General features: G+C 38.2%; 1 protein-coding gene across 3 annotated transcripts in view; it reads right to left on the bottom strand.

The window, feature by feature from the left end:
• LOC308401286 (leucine-rich repeat and fibronectin type III domain-containing protein 1-like protein) overlaps window positions 1-23,999 on the bottom strand; it is a 204,100-nt gene that overhangs the window by 98,674 nt on the left and 81,427 nt on the right. For all 3 annotated transcript variants that reach the window (XM_080889440.1, XM_080889442.1, XM_080889441.1), the window contains exon 2: window positions 19,342-19,445. The gene's annotated coding sequence lies outside the window, so the exon portion shown is untranslated. The remainder of the gene's footprint in view (window positions 1-19,341; window positions 19,446-23,999) is intronic.

Raw genomic sequence — 23,999 nt, 5'->3', positions numbered from 1 at the left:
TCAGATGTTTATCAGATATTGTTATGGGGCTGATCCACAGAGTTCGTTTGACAGGAAGAAGGAGATAAGCGCCAAATCAGTGAAGGTAGTGAAGGTGTGTAGACACCAGGGTGCATGATGAAGGAAGCCACAAATGGCTGTGAGCTGAACCTGTTGGAACTGTATTGTGTATAGTTCATTTGCTCGCTCCAGGCTACCCACTGGCTGCCTGCTACTTTAAAACCAATGATTTTCTTCATTACATTCAACACATCCTTCATGCTGTTTTGTAAGAATCACCTCCTTTTCTCAGTTTCACCCTTAGGTCATGCTCCTCTCTTTTTAGTTCATCCCTGTGCCCAGACCTGAAGGCTTTTAACTTTCAATTAAGCATTTCTTTCAGGTCAAAAGTGATCCATTGCTTATTGTTCACAAAGTAGTTGTGGCTGGTAAAATGGTGTATTCACAAAATTTGATATATTCCTTCATCCTCTGTCCTTCAGTCAAACTGTGAACGTCTTCTCGATGTGGTGCACTTTAGCCTGTGTCCACAAAGCAGTCCTGCAGTGTCCCCATAGCCCCATTTGCCAAAGTGTTTTACTGTTTAACAAGAAGAACACACTTTGGTGCTTTGGTCAGATCTGTCAGGGGATGGGAGTGAAGTGGCACTGGATGCTTTAGTAGCATTTGCCTACAGCAGCAATAACATTTAACAAGCAATAATATTTTGTGCCCTATGATCAACTGGCCATCTGTACAGGGTTTACCTTGCTTCTTCAATGACAACTGGAATGGATTTTAACACCCCTGTGTGACCTTGAATGGATGGATAATACAGACAAGAGCACTTTATTGACATAGGTGTTCATAATGTATGTGTTAATTATAGATAGTGTACATGTTATCAAGACCCATCAGTGTTACATGTGCCAGATATTCATAAATGCCTCTTTGGCTAACAAAAGGTCTAAAAAGTATCTAAAAAGCATAAATGTCATAGGGCCATAAAGTTAAATAAAAGTGCCACATAAATATCCTTAACTGATTTAAATCTTTTTCCTTAAACAACCTGTTATACTGGATGTCAAATCAACAAAATCTGGTAAATTTCTTCATATCACCAGAAATGTCAGCGCTTAAAAACAACACCTAATTGCACCCAGCATCATTCTGAGATAATTACACTACAGCTTTTTTTTTACAAGCAATTGTAAAAACTACCAGAAAAACACTGTGAATTTGTATGTTTTTGCAAAGTAAGACACAAACACACTGAGTTTCTTTGTTTTGCTTGACAGTATGATCTCTCCTTAGCAATAGGGAATCAATCAGCTGCTCCCAGACAGGGTATTTTTCAGTGTGTTTAGGCCAGATATTGTAGCAGAAAAAAAACAGGGATTTCTACTCTGTGCAAAAAAAAAGCAAGACATTCAAACACACTAGCAGAATTGCTTTGGAGTGTTTAGACTTCACTTATACTGGAGAGATCTGAAGGAAGCGGTAATTAGCAATGCACACTGGGGAAAAAATCCCCAATTTCTGAGAAGAAAACCCCCTAAAAAACAAAAATCTTCACAGGTCATATTGACGCTCGCTGTGATGACAGCCCCTCGTGGTCCCTTGTGTCCTCCGATTAAGCCTGTGCTCTTCAGTCGGAAAGAACAAGACATGATCAAAGTACTCCAAACCCAGTGAACATAATGCATTTACAGCAAAATGGAAAACAAAAGAAAAACAATATTTACAGCATTCACATTGTAAATATCAAGGATGTGACATCACAAAGCAGAATTTACTAAAGGTCACACAAGCAGAAATGGATTAGTTGTGAGATTTGAGAACTAAGAGAGCAGTGTTATTACAGTCCCATCTGAAGCAATTTGCAACGCATATTACTACAGACACACATAATGGAAAAAGAAAGAGGGAGAGCAAAAATCAGCAGGCGAGAAACATCAGAAAGCACCACAGGTATAAATAAACATAACAGAAATGAAAATGAATAAAAAGCTAGTTGTCAGATAAAAAGAATGATACTGTGAATGAGCAGGGAATGAAGTGATGATGCAAAAATGCTCAAGATAAAGGTTTAGTTCTGTCTAATTTAGATTTTTAAATCTAAATATAAAATGAGTAACAGTAGGTGGACATTAGGTAAGGCTGCACTTTTTGCAGCGATCTTGTATAGAAAACTATTCGGCGTGTATATAAAACAGGTCCACGGCTCCGAACCATAGTAAAGGGACCTCTGGCTAATACGTCAGTTTCTGTGTCAGGGTCGTTGCCGAAAACTAGCTTTACTTTGTTGTCTGGGTCAACTTTGCTTGCGAGACACAGAGAGAGGCGTTGAAAGACTGCTCCAACGGAACTTATTGTTTCGGACGAAAACACAAACACAGTGTACAGTCAGGTCTTAATACCTTACTTACAACTGGGCTCCTCAGACACTCCACTCTTCTTGGTTGCAGTGGTTATTATTATATTTACATGCTTCCATCTCCTGTTTCTGCTCGGTGACAGCTCGTACATTTCCTTTTTCTCCCTCCCTTGTGCTCACAGACACAAAACTGGTATGGCAGTCCATTCTCGCTGCAGCACGGACTACACTGCCCATGAGGCTACATTCTTTAGGGCTATGCCTGTAACACTCTGACTATTGCCTTTATAATACATAATTTTTTGACTAATTTTTTAAAATATTTCTTCACGTCATTATGCGGCCTGCAAGTGAGGTGACATGGGCCACGAGATTGAGACACAGGCATTAGAGCCTCTCAACGCTTGTTTTGTTTGAGTTTCCACCGGAATTACCAAAAATAGAGAGGGGGACAGCCTAACATATGAAACAGGAAAAGACCGCCGTGTAATCCATTTATTTCAACAAAGTAACTGTATTCTAAATACCACCCATTTAAACGGTAACTGTAACGGAATACAGTTACTCATATTTTGTATTTTAAATACGTAACAGCAGTACATGTATTCCGTTACTCCCAAACACTGCTTAAAGCTAACGTTTTAAAAACATTTTATCACCATCTTCTGTCAGAACATGATGTCATGTGGTTGGTTGGTTGCGGCTGATAGACTTACGTTAGTTTATGTTAGCTAGCTAGTGACAGAATCAATAACTCAGAGAGAAATAAGGGCACTAAACCTTAAAATCAGGTCAGATTTGGGCTGCCCCTGGTTGAGTTTTATGTTAAGAAACTGAGGATATACTAGGGCTGCTCGATTATGGCAAAAATGATAATCACGATTATTTTCACTGAAATTGAGATCTTGATTATTTGACGATATTTATTTAACAATGACTTTAAAAAATAATATAAAATAGTGTGCAACACCACTGAAGTTTTTTTTTACCTCTCTTTTCAACCAACAGCAGTCACTCTCCTCTCCAAATAACTTCTGCTTAGCTTTCCGAGCTTCCCTCGGGTCCTCTTAATCAGTGGTCTCCAACCTTTTTTGCGCCACAGACTGGTTTATGCCCGACAATATTTTCAAGGACCGGCCTTTAAGGTGTCGCGGATAAATGAGGGAGGGGCTAATAATCGGCTCAGTCAATTTTAATGATCGTTGAAAGCCCAGATCGTAATCTTGATTAAAATTCGATTAATTGAGCAGCCCTAGGATATACCGTCCACTTTCACTGTCTGTCTCGTTAGCAGTAATTGACTGTTGCTGTTTGGCTAGCTGCACTCGAAGAGCCTGTTTGAGCCAGGTGGTTCACTGGAGTGTACCAAGTAGTGCAATCAGCTGATGCTATCAGGACAGGTAATAAAATAATCTTTCTCTTCCCAAGAACATCGAGACAGTTTACAACATAACAGCCTACTATATGTACATGACATCACAAATATAACAAAGTTTCTTACAGGAGCAGTCGGGAATCTATGGAAGAGGATTAAGGCCACTGGGGGGCAAAAAGTAGGGATGTCTTTTTTTTTAACTTATTTCTTAAATCCAGCTTCACAGACAGTTTTAGATCTAGGTCAATTTTTGAGAGCAGGGCTCAGTGGTGTAAATTAGCCTTTACATGTGTTGCATTTCATGTCCCCTTTAAGTCATCTACAGATTTAAAATCTCCATTTAAGCATTAAAAAACATTTCCAAAAACAGCTTACTCTTCAAAATACTCATAGTCACCTGGTGACTTGACTCACATGCCCCATAACACCCCAGTGAGAGTAAAATAATGACTTTTAAAAAATATATCTGAATTTATAACTGAATTTTCTGAAATGTGCACCGATTCAGGCCCCAAGTTTGCTTTCACTGGCTTAACAAAGTAAGGTCTGATTGTAACTTCTGGGTAAGCAAATGTCATCTCACTCTTCTCTTAAATGCCCATTGAAAGATATCTTTATAATGGCAGCCCCTGTCCTAGCCTCTAGCTAAGTCCTGGTGATATGATGTCATATCCTTATGAATTTCAAAAGAATCTCATTTAATATGAGGGCCTCAGGTGATGAATTTTACTCCAACTGGCAACGTTTGATCTCGCAATCAGTAAGGCTCATTCCTGCCGAAGTAACACATAAAAAATGATATACTGTATGAATATATCTTGCAGACTTTGTATATGCAAGACAGGAAAACAACGCCATTAAAATTTGTATGGTGCAATATAGTCCGCTGAATCACCAAGTTTTTTAGAGGCGAATTAACAAAAATTCACTGCTGGAATACCACGTGAATGAAAATGCTTTGAAAATCGCCAAACAATAACTCCTTATTATTCAAAACAGGTGAGTGGTTTTTGAAATCTTTATTCTTCACTGTACTCTATAGGTCATGCTTTTGCCACAAACATAGATGGAACCCATGTGTGACCTTTCGTATATCGCCACTACATCAACACCACCATCACCACATCTGTTCCTTTGGACAATCCTCAATTTTGTATTAACCAGAATAAAAAATCCACTGCAAGGCAAGGCAAGGCAAATTTATTTGTATAGCACAATTCAACAACAAGGTGATTCAAAGTGCTTTACAGAGACATTAGAAACAAAAACAAATAAAAAGCATGATTTAAAATTGATTAAAACAAGCAAACAAACAAACTAACTAAACACAATTTTAAATTCCCTGAATTTAAAATACTCTCTAGATCCAGTCTAGACCCAGCTGGGGAGCTACCCAGAGCTCTAAACCCACTTAACAAACAAACAAACAAACAAAACAGTATATAAAATCAAAACAGATAAAATCAGAACAGTAGATAAAATCAGTAGTTAATGTAAGTTTTGAAATTTAAGCTTAACAAACAAACAAAACAGTATATAAAATCAAAACAGATAAAATCAGAAATAGATAAGATCAGTAGTTAGTGTAAGTTTTGAAATTTAAGCTTAAAAGTGTGGATTTGGTGCTTTATTCAAATGCAGCTGAGAATAGGTGAGTCTTCAACCTGGATTTAAATAAACTGAGTGTTTCAGCTGATCTGAGGCTTTCTGGGAGTTTGTTCCAGATATAAGGAGCATAAAAGCTGAATGCAGCTTCTCCGTGTCTGGTTCTGACTCTGGGAACTGATAAAAGACCGGATCCAGATGACCTGAGGGATCTGGAAGGTTCATACTGGGTCAGGAGGTCACTGATGTATTTTGGTCCTAAACCATTCAGAGCTTTATAGGCCAGCATCAGAATTTTAAAGTCTATCCTCTGACGGACAGGCAGCCAGTGTAAAGACCTCAGAGCTGGACTGATGTGGTCCACTTTTTTGGTCTTAGTGAGGACTCGAGCAGCAGAGTTCTGAATGAGCTGTAGTTGTCTGACTGATTTTTTAGGTAGACCTGTAAAGATGCTGTTACAGTAATCAAGCCTACTAAAAATGAATGCATGGACTAGTTTTTCCAGGTCCTGTTGAGACATCAGATCTTTTATCCTTGAAATATTCTTGAGGTGATAGTAAGCTGATTTTGTTATTGTCTTAATGTGTTTTTCTAAGTTTAGGTCTGCATCCATCACTACACCCAAATTTCTCGCCTGGTTTGTGGTTTTTAGATGTATAGATTGAAGTTCTCTGGTGACCTGTAATCGTTTTTCTTTGGCGCCAAAGACTATTACTTCAGTTTTGTTTTTGTTTAGTTGGAGAAAATTGTGGCACAACCAGTCATTAATTTCCTCAATGCATTTACCAAGAGCCTGTACAGGGCCTCGGTCTCCTGGTGACATTGTGATATATATTTGTGTGTCATCTGCATAGCTGTGGTAGTTTATTTTGTTGTTCTTTATAATCTGTGCCAGTGGGAGCATGTAAATGTTAAACAGAGGGGGTCCCAAGATGGAACCTTAGGGAACTCCACATGTGATGCTTGTCTGCTCAGATGTGAAGTTACCTATTGATACAAAGTATTTCCTGTTTTCTAAGTATGTTTTGAACCAGTTTAGTACAGTTCCTGAAAGACCTGCCCAGTTCTCCAGTCGTTTGAGTAATATGTTGTGGTCAACTGTATCAAATGCTGCACTGAGATCCAGTAAAACTAGGACTGACATTTTTCCACTGTCTGTATTCAGACATATGTCATTAAACACTTTTGTCAGAGCGGTTTCAGTGCTGTGGTTCTGTCTAAAACCTGACTGGAAGGCATCGTAGCAGTTATTCTGTTTTAAGAAGTAATTGAGCTGTTGAGAAACTGCTTTTTCAATGATCTTACTTAAAAATGGGAGATTTGAGATCGGCCTGTAGTTTTTCATTTGTGTCTTGTCAAGATTGTCCTTTTTCAGTATAGGTTTGATTACAGCAGTTTTTAGTGGTTCTGGAAACACACCTGACATTAAGGAAAAGTTGACGATCTGTAACAGGTCTGACTCTAAAGTCTTTGAGACCTTTTTGAAAAAACTTGTTGGCAGGACATCTAAACAGCAAGAGGAGGAGTTCAGTTGACCTAAGATGTCCTCCAGGTCTTTGCTGTTAATCGGGTGAAACTGTTTGATGGTGTTTAAACAGTTTTTCGGTGGACACAGTACATATCCTGGATCTGCTGTTGATGTACCAACTGCTTGTCTAATCTTTTGGATTTTGTCTGTGAAGAATTTGGCAAAGTCATTGCAGGCCATGGTTGAATGAAGTTCAGCTGCCACTGGCACAGGAGGGTTTGTTAGCCTGTCAACTGTAGAAAATAAGACCCGAGCATTATGGCTGTTTTTAGTGATGATGTCAGAGAAGTAGGACCTTCTTGCACTCCTCAGTTGTAAATTATAATTGTGAAGTTTCTCTTTATAGATGTCATAATGAACCTGGAGGTTTGTTTTTCTCCATCTGCGCTCAGCTTTCCTACACTCTCTTTTTTCATTTTTCACTAGTGTGGAGTTTCTCCATGGAGACTTTTTCCTTCCAGAGATAACCTTCACCTTAATGGGAGCAATAGTGTCCATTACATTTAACATTTTTGCATTAAAGCTATTGACGAGCTCATTGACTGAACCTTTGGACAGGTCAGGTGTTAATGGGAAGACCTGGTTAAAGATCTCACTACTGTCTTCAGTTATACACCGTTTTGTGATCACTGCTGTTGATATATTTGTGTGGGCTGAGATTTTACTTTCAAAGAAAACACAGTAATGATCAGATAAGCCCACATCAGACACAGTAATGTTTGAAATGCTCAGGCTCTTGGAGATCAGTAGGTCGAGAGTGTGTCCTCTATTATGTGTGGCCTCTGTTACATGCTGAGTCAGCCCAAAGTTGCCCAGAGTGTTACTCAGGTCTTTAGTCCCTTTGTCCTGAGGGTTGTCCACATGGATGTTAAAATCCCCAACAATAATTACACAGTCGAAATCAACACAGATCACAGACAGCAGTTCACTGAGGTCATTAAAAAAGTCTGTGCAGTATTTGGGAGGCCTGTAAACATTAAGAAACACAACTTTGGATGGGGCCTTCAGCTGTAAAGCCACATATTCAAAAGACTGAAAACTTCCAGGAGATAGCTGCTTACATTGAAATGATTCATTAAATAAGACAGCAACCCCTCCTCCTCTCCTGCTCACCCTGGCCTCACTGATAAAACTGTAGTTAGGAGGGGTCGTCTCGATGAGAACAGCTCCACTGTTATTTTGGTCCAACCAAGTTTCAGTTAAAAACATAAAATCAAGGCTGTGCTCAGTGATTAAATCATTAATTAAAAATGTTTTCCCAGCTAAAGATCTAATGTTTAATAAAGCCAACTTAAGTGTTTTAGAGGCATTACTTGTCCCCTCGTGTTTGGGAGCAGTCTGTGGCACACAAGGTATGTTTACTATATTTAAAGATCTTTTAGAGTGCAGCTCTCTGTGTTTTGACCAGGCCACATGTCTCCTTCTGTCACCTAAAAGTACAGAAATTTTAAAACCTTCTAGTAAACAGGGTCCCAGCTTCTTCTGGGAAAAGTCACCACTGCCATAATCCTCGCAGCCCGGACCCTCCACACATCACACATCAGACTGCGGAGACAAAGCATGAAGGTGGTAAGGAGGAACTAAGGGGGGCGAGGCTGGGCAATGTGACTTCGATTGCTCTGTTGAGGGTGGGGCTCGGTGGCGAACCTTTGGCTGCTTTGGTGGGGGGTTTATGGGGGACAAAGAGGGATTGGGCCGGGGGGTAGATCTGAGCCCAGCATTGACCCGCTCCATCATCTCTTCAGTGAATTTCAGGTGTGGGGAGGAGGGAGAAAGGGAGGGGGAGGAGGGTGATGGGGGTGATGGCCTGTCAGGGGTTTGGGGGACTGGGGAAGTTCCTGGTCCTGGTCGTTGGTGTTGTTGAGAGAGTTGGAGGCAAATAGGGACCCCTCTTCTTGCCTCTTCTTGCCTCAGATGTCTCTCCTTTCTGAGGCTCTTCCCGGGTGGGGGCAGATGGAGCTCCTCCTCAAGGTTTCTGCTGGGCTTTGTCTGTTCTTGGAGTACTGTTTGTTCCTCTTTATGAGATAACTCCTCGTTTATCTCAGCCTTGGCTCCAGGCACAGATGGATGACGTATGGAATAAAACAAGTTGGAGGTGAACAGTTTCACCCCTGACTTGTTAAAATTAAATCCATTTGCTTTAAACAGATGCCTGCGTTCCCAAAAAATATTAAAGTTGTTGATAAAATGCACTGAGTGGTCAGCACATGCTGATATAAGCCATTTATTCAGTGTAAACAGCCTGCTGAATCTCTCGTCTCCTCCTCTGACCGGCGGTACAGGCCCACTGATGAATACAGCTGCATTCAGAGAGTTTACAGTGTTTAATAATCCAGTAAAGTCCCGTTTCAGAACCTCCGATTGTTGTTTGGACACATCGTTTGACCCTGTATGCAGGGCAATGTTTGTCACAGTTGGATATTCATCTGCAATTTGAGGAATTCTCTCCTTCAGGATGTTGACCATATCGTTAGGAAAGCAGAGGACTTTAGTGTTCTTACCGCACATGCTTTGTACATCCTTTACAGCAGAGTCACCCACAATCAGCGTTTCAGGCCTAGCCTTTAGCTTTCCCCGTGGATCAGTCAATATCTGCAAAGTATCAATTTATGCCAATAATAGTGGGTTTGTGCCTGTGTGCACATATGTCTGCCGAAGCTTGTATGCTCACTTATACTGTGTTTCAGGCCCTGCACTTATCCTGTGTCCACCATGCTTTCCTAGAGTACGCTGCACCATGCAATGGAGATGGATTACCCTGTCAGTATTCTTGCAGAATCACTGGAGAGCATCTTGTGTGTGTAATGTACTGTGTGTGTGCTAAAGCATGAACATGCGCATGTGTGCCTCTGCACATGTGCTTACTGACTGCTTATAGTGCAGCTGAATGTCTGTTTGAATAATTAACACATGTAATTTTGCTTAAGGATCTATTTAAGGGCGTATAAGCATGCACTCTTTACTATAGTGTTTACTATAGACAGTAGAAAAATACTTCCATTACAGCTCATAAGTGCATAAGTGTTCATGTACATAAGTGCATGCCTTTGTGGCGTCCTGTGTAACCACAGAAATGTATGTGCATGTATATGTGTGTATGTGTATGAGCGTGCATGTGTGTGTGCTCAGATGCCCTTTGGTGTGTGTTTCATGTTTTTGTCTTGAAGCATGCTCAATCACCCAGGTGGGGAAATCTCAAAAAGCTCATTCTGTTCATCTGGACCTAGTATCTAAAAACGCTACGTCCAGATGAACAGAATCAACTTTCTGCGAACTTTGCTCTATTGAGAAAACTGGGTTACTAACAAACTCATCTGTACTCACCATTAACACGTCATTGTGCAATGCTTTCCTGTGCTTAATCTCTGTATAATACTACAATGATTGATGGCAAAAGTGCACACTTTACACCTTCACGTCAGCAATATGTCAGCTGTCACTGCAACAAAACTGCACCTCATATACACCTATTTGTCTTTTCTCATGTCACCTCCTCAGTAATAAAAACCCATTATGCTTTCTTCCCACTGAATCAAGCGAAAGAACAAAGTAAAGTAAAAAGGTAAAACTAAAAGCCGAAAGCTAAAATCAAGGCACAGAAAGGCATGAAAGAAAGTGAATGAAGGATAGGTGAAAACTGTGGCAAGAGCAATGGAAAGAGATAAAGCTATAGCAAAAACAAAGTGCTCCTCCAGAATGGGTTATGTGTCAAAACCAGCGTTGAAGGCAAAGCTTTCATTGGCTGCAAATAACTTGGTGGGGGCCTGTAGCTAAGCAACAGCCAATGACACATAGATGGTAACAGTGAGGAGGTGGGAAGAACGTGTGTGTGTATGTGTGTGTTATGCTTGTGGGGGTGTAGTGAGAGTGTGTGTATGGGGGCTGTGAGAAAGTACAAGATTGGTCTGGAGATCTCGCAAGTAATGAATCTGGAGTGTTGCCGTCAGAAAGGGTGAACGTGGGGGAGAGAGAGTCATAGAATGAGAGTAAAAGACAGAAAAAAAGAGAGCTTGTACTTGTGTGGCATTCAAAGTACACGAGCAGTGCAGTGGTACACTGTTTATTTGTGTATGAGATACTATTTGCATTATTTATTTTTCAAAACAACTAAAGATCAATCAGAGAATCAATCCCAACCTTTTTAACAAAATAATATTTTATCGCTTCTTATCAGTTTGAGGTACCCCCTAAAGTATATCCAGATTCCCTCTAGAGTCCCTCTTCGCACAACCAAGCTTGCTTTCTTTTTCATCTGATACAAAATCACATGTCATTTAACAGTTAGTAAAACCTTGATGAAAAGATATATAGTGGAGGAAAAATGCTTGTTTTGAATCACAAAGTGCATATAAGAGTTTGGCAGTTTCCAGAGTATTGAAACAAAAAAAAATGCAGTTAATCAGTTAAACTATTAGAGCCCCAGCTGGGTTTAAATGTGTTATTTAAATGGGTTCTTTGATTAAAGACTGAAATTAAAATTCTGCTGCCTTTTATGAAGACAGTCGATCTATCTATCTATCTATCTATCTATCTATCTATCTATCTATCTATCTATCTATCTATCTATCTATCTATCTATCTATCTATCTATCTATCCATCCATCCATCCATCCATCCATCCATCCATCCATCCATCCATCCATCCATCCATCCATCCATCCATCCATCCATCCATCCATCCATCCATCCATCCATACAGACAGACAGACAGACAGACAGACAGACAGACAGACAGACAGACAGACAGACAGACAGACAGACAGAGGGACGAGGGCGCAACCTCTGTATAGCAAGGATCCGCCCTACCAAAGGGAGAAACTGAATTCCTGATGGCCCTGTTGTGCTGCTCTGTAGCTGACCCAGACCTTCCCATGGAGGAGAACAAGAGATGAATGAGACACTTCCTCTGTGGGCATCACTATTATTGTAGCCCATGAACTGTTCTGTTCACTCTCTGAAATGAGTTGGAAAATGTGTTCTAGTTCTTCTCCTTGCCAGGGCAGCAGCTGCCTCAGCTAGAATGTCACATGTGTTATTTCCTTGAAAAAAGGAATTAAAAAAACTATTTCCAATTAAATTTGTTTTAATTTTATTAAAAGTTCTGTGACAAATTAATGTCTTGAATAATAATTTGGGAAAATTAGCTTATTCTACACTGAGTCCAGGAGCTAACGATCTACTGTAGTAGTTAATTTTGTAATTGCTAAGTCTTCAGATTACTATTTCAAAATGCAAGGTTTTAATTTGAATGAAACGACAAAAAAATTTATTTCACTGTTTTTCTTTTAAACTTATTTTTCAGCCTTTTTTTTTTTACACTCAGCCGTTACTCCACACTCTGCCAGAGTCTGCCACAAGAGTCATTTTAATACTTTTCTATCCAGAAGTTTTATTAACCACCTAGGAGCTGGCGTCGACATATGTGGACATCACATTTTGTCTAGACCAAAACAATAGGTTTTGCTCTACGAGGGCCTGATGTCCACTTACGAGGACATTATACTGCCACTGCTTTAAAACAAATGTCCACATATGTGGATCTCATTTTTCTCAGAATTCTTTGTTTTTATATTCATCAGGTCCCAATCAGCCCAAATAGCAAAGAGAAATTAAAGATGCATGCCGTGAAAGAGTTAGAGTATTAGGAGGTAAAATTTCTACGCTTAAATTTTTACGTTTCTACAGTATTCTATAGATATGTACTTTTTCCTTTGTAGACCATTTTAGTGACACTTGAATAAACTCAACTTGGAGCTGATGTGAATAGGTCACATGCATTGTTCAACCAGGAAGTGCAACCACATTTTCAAGTTTCATATAGTCTTGGCACAGCTTGGATTCATATTGCAGTCTGCAGACTTCAATCATAATATTTTATTGAACTTATAGTTACTGAGTGAATGAGTCTTTAATGATTAATTTCTGGTCTTTGAAGGACACATGAGTCTCCCAGGGAGCACAGAGAGATCATTGTGCATTTATTTGAGTCCTACTGTACTGTCATCCTGAACATCCTAGGCCTTCTAGTAACAGTACAGTTTTGAGGGCTGTGTCCAGTAGAGTACTTTCTTTTCAAAGTGATAATCATGAAAGCATTCACATTTTCCATTAGTAAGTGATCATTACATGTGCAGACATTATATTTCTGATGCTAATGATCAAATGAGTTCAGTAAGAGGGTCTTAACTTCAGTTTAATAAGCTTTAAGAAATATGTAGTAATTTACAGAACTGAAGGAATTTCAGTTGGCTGAGATGAACTGTCTCTTCAAAGGTAAGACACCTGTCCTCTGACAGGTAATTCAAATCTGTCAAAGTACCGGATATGTTGAAAGCAAATGCCCCCCTGGGAACAGTGACTATGATGATACATATATACATACATACACAATGCCTGCTGCACTGTGCAAGTTAAATGTACCACATGACTCCAAGCTTCAAATACAGCCATACAGCACATTAAAAATGATCTTTCTGAAAACCATCACAGGTTGCTGTGTTATGTTGTGGCAAGACTGAGGCATTTCTGATCACCTCCTTTTTCTGTGTCACTAAAGCTCAAGGTTATATCAAGTGTAGGGAATGTAGTTTCATTGAAAAGCTCCATTGTCAGGTGTTATTTCTCAATTAGATACTTTAGATGCATTTCTTTTATCTAACTGTTTGTCTGTGAAATGTAAAGAAACTTCATAATCAAACAAGTTAGATAGGAAGTTAGTTAGGCAGGGTTTTTTTCTGCCTAAACTAAATGCATCCATCCCTCCATCTATCCAACATAACTACATATGTTCTTTTTTTTATTATAGTCTCAAGAGGAATGGGATTGACTTCTTTCTAACCCATTAGGCCTCGGTCACACAAGCCTAGAGAGTGGTCTGAGGCCCTCTGGTGATTGCCAGGAGGTGGTGAGGGATTGGGGAAGTTTCTGGCAGACCCTGGTATAAAGATGTTGCTTTTTGAAATGGGTTGGTTGGAGTTAAATGCACAACTTCTAATTTAAAGGTGGTTTTCTCACTTTTTTCAACTGTCACTATAGTTTGGACAGTATTAAGTAAATGTTGAGTGTTTGCAGACAACTGAGCATCTTTCATGTAAACTGATTTCGCCCAACATCAGCCAGCAACGTCTGGCAACCACTCTTGAGCTGGTCTGGGTGTACACGTTTTAGGTCTGTGTGACTAATGCAACATGACTGAATGTGAGTGGTTAAAGTCATCACCTATATAGGAGATGATAAACAAAGTCGTCCTGGCCAACCTCTATTTTCACACACACACACACACACACACACACACACACACACACACACACACACACACACACACACACACACACACACACACACAGAGATAGATTTCACAAATCTGAGCTGGGGAAAGTAACAGACACTTGCTAATGGCATTTTGGTTACATGAGTCCTGTTTCTATTTCTTTCTCTTAACATTTCACTTTTTAATCTCTTTTTCTCATCATGTGATAGTCATCCTCTGTTTGTTTGTTTGTTTTTCTGTTCTGTTTTTTTTTCTCTCTTTTTTTCTTTGCATGGTTCTTGGACTCTCCTTTGTAACATTTGGTTCTCTCATGTTAGTACAATATGTAATGAGATGATTGTGGCTGCCCGGACAGTGCATTAGTGCTTGTTGTGCTGTAATACTACCATGGCATCTGGTTTATTGTAATACTAACCACACACACACACACACACACACACACACACACACACTATAGTTTCTCAGTTTTATACCTACTTAACACCAATAGCATTTTGTTACTCTATTCTTCAATTACTTACTTAATAATTCTCAACTTTAACTTGTAATTTAATTGCATTAAAAATTTCTAATTCACATTTAACTTATTATACTTTTACTTACCATTATGCTAAGAAACAGTGTCCACTGTGTAAACTCAAACACTAGACAATGTGGCTGCATATGTCATTAACTTTTTATTCTTACTTTGGATTTTCTGGTGGAGTGGAGCTTGTAATAATGAGACGCAGTAGCTTTGACAAACTAAAAATGTGAAATTGTATCATTTCAAACTTTCTCTCTCATCTACTTCTGAGTAGGATCATTTCTACCCTTACTCCCTAATTCCATCCCCAAAAGCTAATCATGCAATAGCAAAAGACAGAAACAACATTAACATGACTTCTGCCATCAAGGGAATACAAAGATGTATAAGCAATTTGGCATTAGAACAGGGATAGCCATATTAAAAGGAGCAAAACTGGGGACCTATGAAAAGTGAAATAACCAAAATTTAGAGTTACTGGATTTTGTACTAATCACCAGCATCATTAAACCAAAAATAATGGTCACAGAAGCCACGCCTCCATAGTGTTTCATTTATAACCAGAACAAATATATAAATATGTGCGCTATCAACCACAAGAATTCATTCACAATCAGGAGCCCAAGCTAAAAATATAAATGGATTACCATATATTATTACTATAATGAATAGTATACTGGATTGGATACCACAATGCTGAAAGGAAGATCCCAGATTACAACATGGACACACTGGGAGTTCATTGTCTGCAAAGGACATTATTAAACTACATTATCTTTTGTTTCTTTAGAAAATGCTCATTGCTAAATTAATTATCAACTTGGAAAGAGCTAACTGCAAGATTTAAGCATCAAGATTTAGCTAAAGTCATGAAACTGTGACGAAGACAATCATCTACCTATTTCCCTATGGATGAAAATGCAGGTTTCTGATATCATGGCCTTTGAGTAAAAAAGGACTGATATACGGTTTTATCCATCATCTACCATATATCTGTTTTCTTTCACTCTTTTTTTCATTCCGTGATTCCTCTCATGCTTTCTTCCATCTGCTCCTACCTGTCCTTGTTCTTATCCTCATTTCCTCATCCTCTTTCGTCTGCTTTTTCAAGGTATTATACAAGTTTGGTGGCGAAAGATGTGTCTCAATTTGCAGATAGCAGTACCAAGCAGTTCTAATTTAAGGATTATGGTGATTGGAGAGTAATATTATTACAGGAGAAAAGTAAAAGGTAAAAGTAAAGCACAAATGAGAAGACTGAAAGAGTAGAAGACAGAAAGAGTAAAAGAAAAGAGGACATCAGGCACATTGAGAAAGGAAGCTGATCAGCATGCAATCACTGATGAGAGAGGTAAAGGTAAACGCAAAATATCAGGAAATGGTTCGTAGAAAGAAAGGGGAGAGACATGCTTGCCACTTGGTAGTCATTACAGAGAAGCTTTCTCCATTCAGGAGCTCGGTGTGCAGCTGTCGCTTCAGGGAACTGATCACATACACCCTGAGTCACAGAGACAAACACACACATATATACAAACACACACACATGATTTCTATTACACACATGCACACATGCCTTGGGCTGTGCTTTGAACTGATCCTTGCCACTAGAGAGAGGCACTCAGAGAGCTGGCTGATAATAATATTATCCTATGGCCTTCATATGGTAATATGGTTTTATTGCTATGAAGAAATATGAATATTATGGCTTTCACAGGCAGCTTAGGGAATTACATGGCTGTCATGGTTCTCAGCTTCAATAGAATGTTTAGATTCTCTATTTATCTAAGGTCTCTGGGTGGGAAATCTATTAAGTTTTGCTCTGATATCTGCTGGCATGTTGTATATACCTACAAGTATGGATAAAGACAAAGTGCAAGACATGCCTCTCCACCAAGTAAAGATCACAGTTTAGCACACAGACTAACACACTTCTAGACAAAAAAACCCAAATGAGGCTGTGTCATGATACAGCTGAATAAACTCAGATACAGGATCATTTATCCCAACATATTTGCTGATAAAGAGCAAATAAACCTGGTTTGTGCAATAAAATAATTATACTTTTAAACTATGTGTAAATTTGCCTCTTTTTTTCCTCAAGTCCCATTTTGGTGGTCTAATTATCCGAATAAGGGCTTGCATTTATAAAATTGCATTAATTCAGGTATAGCCTCTTGCCTTACATCATATTTTAAATGTATGGGGTGTTCCATAGTATCTGTTTAATTACTTTTGCATTAGGAAACAATTCATGTAGGAGAATTTGGAGAATATAAAGTGAATGTACTTTTTCATGGCAATTTTGAGAGTAAAGAACATGCTCTTATTTAAAGTGTCACACACATACAGCAGGGACTTGAGCCTATTACACATCTTGTATATGTCACCAGTCTGTCGTACAGTAGGGCTACCACCAAGTCATCCTTTACTATTTATTTATTTTATGTTATTTATGTTTTTATAATTACACCTGTTTAACTTCTGGTAAGCGTGTCCCTTCTCAATCAATGAGTTTTTCCTAGCTAGCTTGCTAAAGGAGTAATCAGTAATAGAAACTTTATCTGTTAACATGAGTGCTTGTTTACTTGTCAATACTAGCTCTGTTTTCCACAATGTCCACCTCAAAACTGATCCCAGAGCAGTAAAAGCAGTGCCAGGTGCAGCTTGTATTGCATGCTAGTCTCCCATTGGTGTCTAATTAAAGAACACATGTTTATCCACAATGCACGCACAAAGTAGAAGCTAATGGCTTCTGAGCCTTATAAGCTCAAACTTTTTTCAACAGGCTATGGACGTGCCCATCAAACTGACAGATACTACTGATTTCAGTGGAATCGTAGTCAAGCAGAGTCAAGCCTGCTTCTGAAGACAAAAGTCAATTATGGCCAGTAATTTAAAGGATGGGTGCAAACAGCACATTATGGTGTTTGAGATGTAAGAAGAAAGATCACTGAGAAAAGCGAAACCTGTTTTGTAATAGGTAAAAATAGCCAAAAGTATGGATATCACATGGTTTAAGGACACATTCATTAGAGTGTGTCATAAAAGTAATTAGGCAGATAAGAAGTAAGTTGTCTGACTCTATGTCTCGTACAACCAGCAAGTCAAAAGAAAGAACTGAATCTGCATACTTTGTCCCTATAGGCTTTGATGTTAAACAATGACTCAATAAAAATTAATCATCATAGGACTACTGCATTCACACAAAATTGCTGACTCTTTTATATGGTATAAACATTTCTTATTCAGTGTATAAAATCTAAATTAGCTGACCGTGCAAAACTAAAAAAATAATGTAGAGCAATTTGTTATACAAAAAGGTAAATGGCCTTGCAAGAGCGTTATCTTCCTAACGAAAATAAACGAAACATTAAAAAAATGTACAAGAAATATGCAGATGTGATGTGTTTTAAGTGTTCCTATATTTTTTTTAAATGCTGTCTATTTGAACAATATATAGAATGGATAATCATAGGTCTATAATTACTTGTTTATAGCTTTTCCTGTATAGCTTGTCATGTTCGTCTTGATAACTTCTGGTTTGTCCCTAGTGATCCAAAGGACAAAACCATTCCATAAAATCCACAGTAATTGTGCTTTGGTAACAATCCCAGACAGTTTAAAAAATTCTCCTGGCTTGGTTTCTGACAAAAAAAACAAGACATCCTCAAATAAAGGAAAACATAACAGTAACTATACCAATATTATGTTAAAAAAAAAAACCAAAAACCCAAACCCAGACATACATAGATCTCTCTCAGGGACTTCAAAAGTATCCTTTTAAAAGACAACTCTCTGTCCTTTGTGAATTTCAACTGACAAACAGGAATCTGATGGATGCAACTGAATGACTACTGACCTGTGCTCAGAGTATGTTTTTAATCATTGCTACTAAAAACAAAAACTAATAAATAAACACTGAGGTTATGCTTCTGTTAAGCACAAACACCCTAGTAAAAGACAGTATATAATGTAAAAATATAATGGAATTTTAGATAAAGGCAGACATGTGGCAGCTAATCATCTGCAAATGTTTTACAATGAAAACTTATTTATCTCTCATCCATCCATCTATAGTCCTTCTATCCTGTATCAGGGCCAGCAAGGGCAGTCTCCCTGCTTGGCGTAGCTGTCTGACTGCCTAAAGCAGTGTGCCTAATATGCCTGCAATACAGGCAGAGAAAAATGGAGTAAAAAAAACACTGCTCTTATCACACACACACACACACACACACACACACACACACACACACACACACACACACACACACAAATTACTTTACTTGTTTTCCCATTCACTATGCATAAGAAAACCAAGGCTTGCAGCATGTCTCACTTACTGCTGAACTTGAAAGTATGAGGAAAAGAAACCATAAAACAGCTGAAGTTTATTTAGCAAACCTAACAAAAATGGATGTATATGTGTGTGTGTGAGCGTGTTCTAATGATATCAATTAGAGCTTAATGTAATATCCTATACTTACCCAATTTCCCAGAGGATCATTAAAGTTTTATTAAAGTTAATTGGCAATAACTGTTTATGTATGTTTCAGGTGTAATTAAAGCAAAACAACAGTGTCACAGCTCCCAAATGAGCCGCTTTTGCAACCTCAGTTAGCACACTTTAAAACTCTACAGTACAACAAATACCAGTTAAAGCTGTAGCTAAAGCCATGCCTACCTCTATCTGGTGTTCTGTGTTTTAAGACTCAACATGAAGATAAACTGAGGTGGCAGGTAGATGGACAGAAAAGCAAGACAGAACAGCAAGCTGGATCCACAGACCTGTTGAAAAGAATAAAAAAAAAAAGACAATATTAGAGTTCAAATGTTTATAGCGATATCCCCAAAGTTGACATTGGTGACAATTTAAAGCCTTTATGAAACATCTAGTTCATAGAATTGTAGCTGAGTAAGTTACTGAGAAGTATGAATGAATAATTGCTAATTATAATATGCAATTACTACGTGATTACACTTTAGGATGCCAGTGGGGCAAATTGACAAACACAATGGCGATTGGCCATCAGTTGTTGGTTTCACTGGGGTAATTGTTGGCATCAGTTTTGTTGTTCTATTTTGGCTAATTTAGTAGCCGCATACACTGACACTGAACTGTGTCTGAGGTAAAGGGCTATTCAGGAGCCAGTAAGGGGATGTGCTGCACGCAAACCTTTGTGAACATCAGCAATCACAACACATCCCCAAATCCAGAGTAAAACTTAGCATGGAAATGTTTGCATGAATATGTTTTCCACATATTATAGTAATCCATCAAATAGTTTTTCACAAGCTTTATATGTGAGATATTAAACACTGATACAACATCAAAAACATATTTGAAATTTGCAATGTATGCATGAGTGAATCAACTGCGCCTTTTTTTTATCTCAGTGTTTGGAGTCTCTGCTGCTGTCTTTAAAGAGATCATCGCTTCTCTGTCTCCTACTTTTGTGTCTTCTCTGCTTCACACCATGTGTCTAACTGAGAAGCGGGTGCTATTCTCCATTTAATTTACCTGTATTTAGAATGTTATACACTATATATGATTTTTTTTTTAAAAGCTCATAGTGATGTCACAATAGCTCAGTAATGTCTATTAGAAATAAGCAGGACAAAAAAGAAATCCAGTACAAGGATGGGATAGATGTCAGCAGTGTGTCTGTTTGTTCTGTAGTCCAGTGATTCTGAATGTTGTATAAAGCACCTTTAAGAAATGTCATATCAATACTACAAATGTCATTCTCAAGTAGCAGTGCAGGAAACAGCTGTGGATGATCCAAGTCAGTAGGGTTAAACCTTAATGGATCATGAATGGGAATCTATTAAATACTTGCATGTATTTAATTGATACTACTGTATAGACTAACACACTCTATGAACTGGAGAGCTAAAAAGTAGAAAACTAGTTTCCTTTTCAGGAAGCTCTACTATATTTTACTTGGATATCAGTATTTTCTTCATGCTATAGAGGGAGGCAGTTCAAATATTTTCTAAAGCTTCCTGTGACAGTAGTTAAAGACAATCCATTTGCCATTATAGAAAATATTGATTACCTTTTGCATGTGTCAGTTTTTAGTACAAATGAGAAAAACCATGGTGGGAAGCTTAACTGTCTAAACCTACCACCATCTAATGCGGGTATGTGAAATATAAAACCTCCCACAGCTTTACTTTGACTACTCTGTAAACCTATTATATACTTTAACAAGCATCTTCAGTCACACTGTGTCTCAGCCATTATAAGTTAAATATACAGTAAATTCTTTCATGTCATAAGAGGGAGGACTTCTTTCATTGCTACCCTATATTTTTTTCCACTTATCTCAAAGTTAATCTATACCAAAAGCTTTCTAAAACACGACATCAAGTTACCAATTACATCCATGACGAACACAAGCCTAGAAGTCAGGGCGTGATGTGAATGTTCAATGCTTTAACTAAAAATACTTTTGGCATAATAAAATGTGGGCAGCGATGCAGAAATTATGTCACTTTTTAACAATTCGTCCAACATTGATCAAAGTGTTATCAAATTGAAAATGACAGTGCATACTTCTGTGTTTTGGTAGTGTACACAAACACACAGACGCACACATCAAACAGGACGGAGACACTTTGGCAGTCAGTTCCCAAGCCAGCTGAGCTAACAAGCTGCAGGTTATTAGAAAATCATTACTCACATCACAGGCCCAAAGGCGTCTCATCACTAAGACATGGAACAGCAATGTGACACAACGGTGGGACAACTGATCATTTTGTAGACACTCAACCTGACTTTCTTCAGATGGAAGAATGCAGACCAAAAAGCTAAAATACCATACTAAGCTTTTTCTTGATTTGAAACATCATGTCAAAGAGCAACGACAGCATCGAAGTTTTTTCTGTATGCACAACATGACTAACACGTCAGTGTTGCAGTTTACCTGACAGCACACAAGCACACACAACAAAGGCTGTTTGACAGTTAAAGTATTAATTATGTAATTTCATGAACACCCCCCCCCACACACACATTCTTGTTTACCTCACTTAGTGAGGACATCTAATTGACATAATTCTTTCCCTGGCTGCTTACCCAAAACCTAATCATAACCTAATTGTAACCCTGATATTAAAACCACATTCTGAGCCTCAAAAATGCCTTCAAATTCGTGAGGACCTTGTGTGTCCTCACAAGTGACTGTTGGTCCCCACAAGTATAGTAGAATACCAATTTCTGGTCCTCACAAAGCCGTCTAAACAGGAATACACACACAAACACCTTTTGGATTGCCTCCTTTTATTTATGTGGCCTTTTAAGCTAAACATGTTTTGTTTTTCTTTGCTTTCTTTAAAAAAAAACTGTATTCTACTATCAAAACAATCAAAACAATAATACACAAGGGGATACTTTGCATTATGATAGCCCTTACATCTGGTGCTACTTGCTTAAATGAGGTAGAGAAAACTATAGCAAGCTTTAGCTGAGCAGCTTTTCAAAAACAGTGTAGTTCATTTGAAAGTAGACAATTTTAATAGGCAAAAAAGGAAAAAAAAAATCCTACCAGAAAATGCGTTAACTCTGGTGAGTCTTTGAGGATTATTTTTACCTCCCCTATCTTAAAGTAATAATTTCCCAGCGTGTATTTATAATTAGTAATGTGGAATTACTTAATTCATCTTATCAATTTAATTATAAATAGAGCCCATTGAATTACAGAATTCTGCTATTCAGTTGTTTAATTTGCTCCTTTTTTTATGAGGTGTAGCTCTTACTTCCTTGCACGCAGTACTGTGCAAACTCACAGCAGTCTCTTGACATCAACAACTAATGAAGGGCTCGGGAATTCTGGAATCCAGATTTCCCAGAATCTTGTCAAATAATCACTCATCCCTTAATTTTCCCATAATGTAGTGGTTGCTTTTCAAATAAACAGGAACGTGTTGGCTGGATCTATTGTGTTTCATTTCATGCCGTCATTTAGATTCTCTGACCTTTCAAAGGGCAGTGTTTATTTTGCTCATCATAACTCAACAGCATGTGCAATTGTGCTCATGTACAAATGCCTAGCGTAAACAAAGAATGATGAAACAAATACATAGAAAATGGAGGAGAACAGAAAACAATAAATGAAGGTCACAACACTAACTGAATGAATAAATTCAACCTGATCCTATAGCACTGTATAATATGTTCCTTCCCGAGTTGTCTTAGATTTAGGGTAATTACTGTTATTAATTACTATAATTCTGAGTATAATATTATAAGGTTAAAAAAATATCCAACTTTGAAATAGATAGTACAGGAAATAAATGATGATGCCTACCAACAACAAGATCTATTATTTGAAATGTAAAAGACCCACATGAGTCACGTGTTTCACTATAAGTCAGTGTTAACATGGATACATTGCATTTTAAATTACATTCTAAAAAGCTTGACACATTTTCCACATCGGATTTGGAAATATACTCCTCCCTTTGTTTATTAGAAATTGTTTATTATCCGTATACACCTTTACATGTAAAACAAGGCAGTTTTTAAGATAAACCTATTTCAGACTTACCATTAATAATTTTTCGGTCTCATGCTTTGCACCTGCCTTATTGTTTTATCTGAATCACTGCTCGGCTGTTTTGTAGGATCTTGAGAGCCATTGATATTCTGCTTAGTTTTCCTCTATATTTAGCATCTGCACTCTGCACTAGATACATTAGATGGTGGTAAAATGACCTGTCAGTGAGTTGGAGTGCATATATATGCGTGCGGTTTTGGGTGTGTAGGATCATGACTGAGACAGGGAAGAAGCAAAGTGTGTGTATAAAGTAGAACGTATAAAAATGAGCATCTTTGAGGTGTTCATGTGTTTGTGCCTGGATATGTGATGGCTACTACACAGGTAGTTTGGAACAGCTCTCCATCAAAAGGGTCAGATCTTAATACTCTTATTCTAATAGGAAATGGAAGCCATTTTAACAGAGACACGCATAGCTCTAACTACCTACATCCGGTTTCCATACCTCTGATGACCCAACTCATCTGAGCAGCCCTGTTAATTAAGTTTAGCCACCAGCCACACCCATTAACAGCAGCTCTCCTTGATTGATCCTTGCACTTGGTAAAATGCCAATTTTGCATAAAATTATGTTATTGGCCAGGATAATAGACCTCGGGGATCTGTTAATTCTATGGCCTAGAGCAACCTATTAGAATCATTAAAACAATAATACTCACGTACAAGCTTCAAGCTTTACTGTTTACTGTTGAAGACTAAAAGAAGGGAATACCTGTATTAAATACAGTTTGGATATTTTAGTAAGTGATTTTGGCAGGTGCAAAGTAAACTGGTCAATTAT

Source organism: Rhamphochromis sp. 'chilingali' (genome assembly GCF_963969265.1).
Source record: "Rhamphochromis sp. 'chilingali' genome assembly, chromosome: 8".
In the NCBI taxonomy this organism is placed as follows: domain Eukaryota; kingdom Metazoa; phylum Chordata; class Actinopteri; order Cichliformes; family Cichlidae; genus Rhamphochromis; species Rhamphochromis sp. 'chilingali'.
This window is presented reverse-complemented; position numbering and strand designations above follow the sequence as displayed.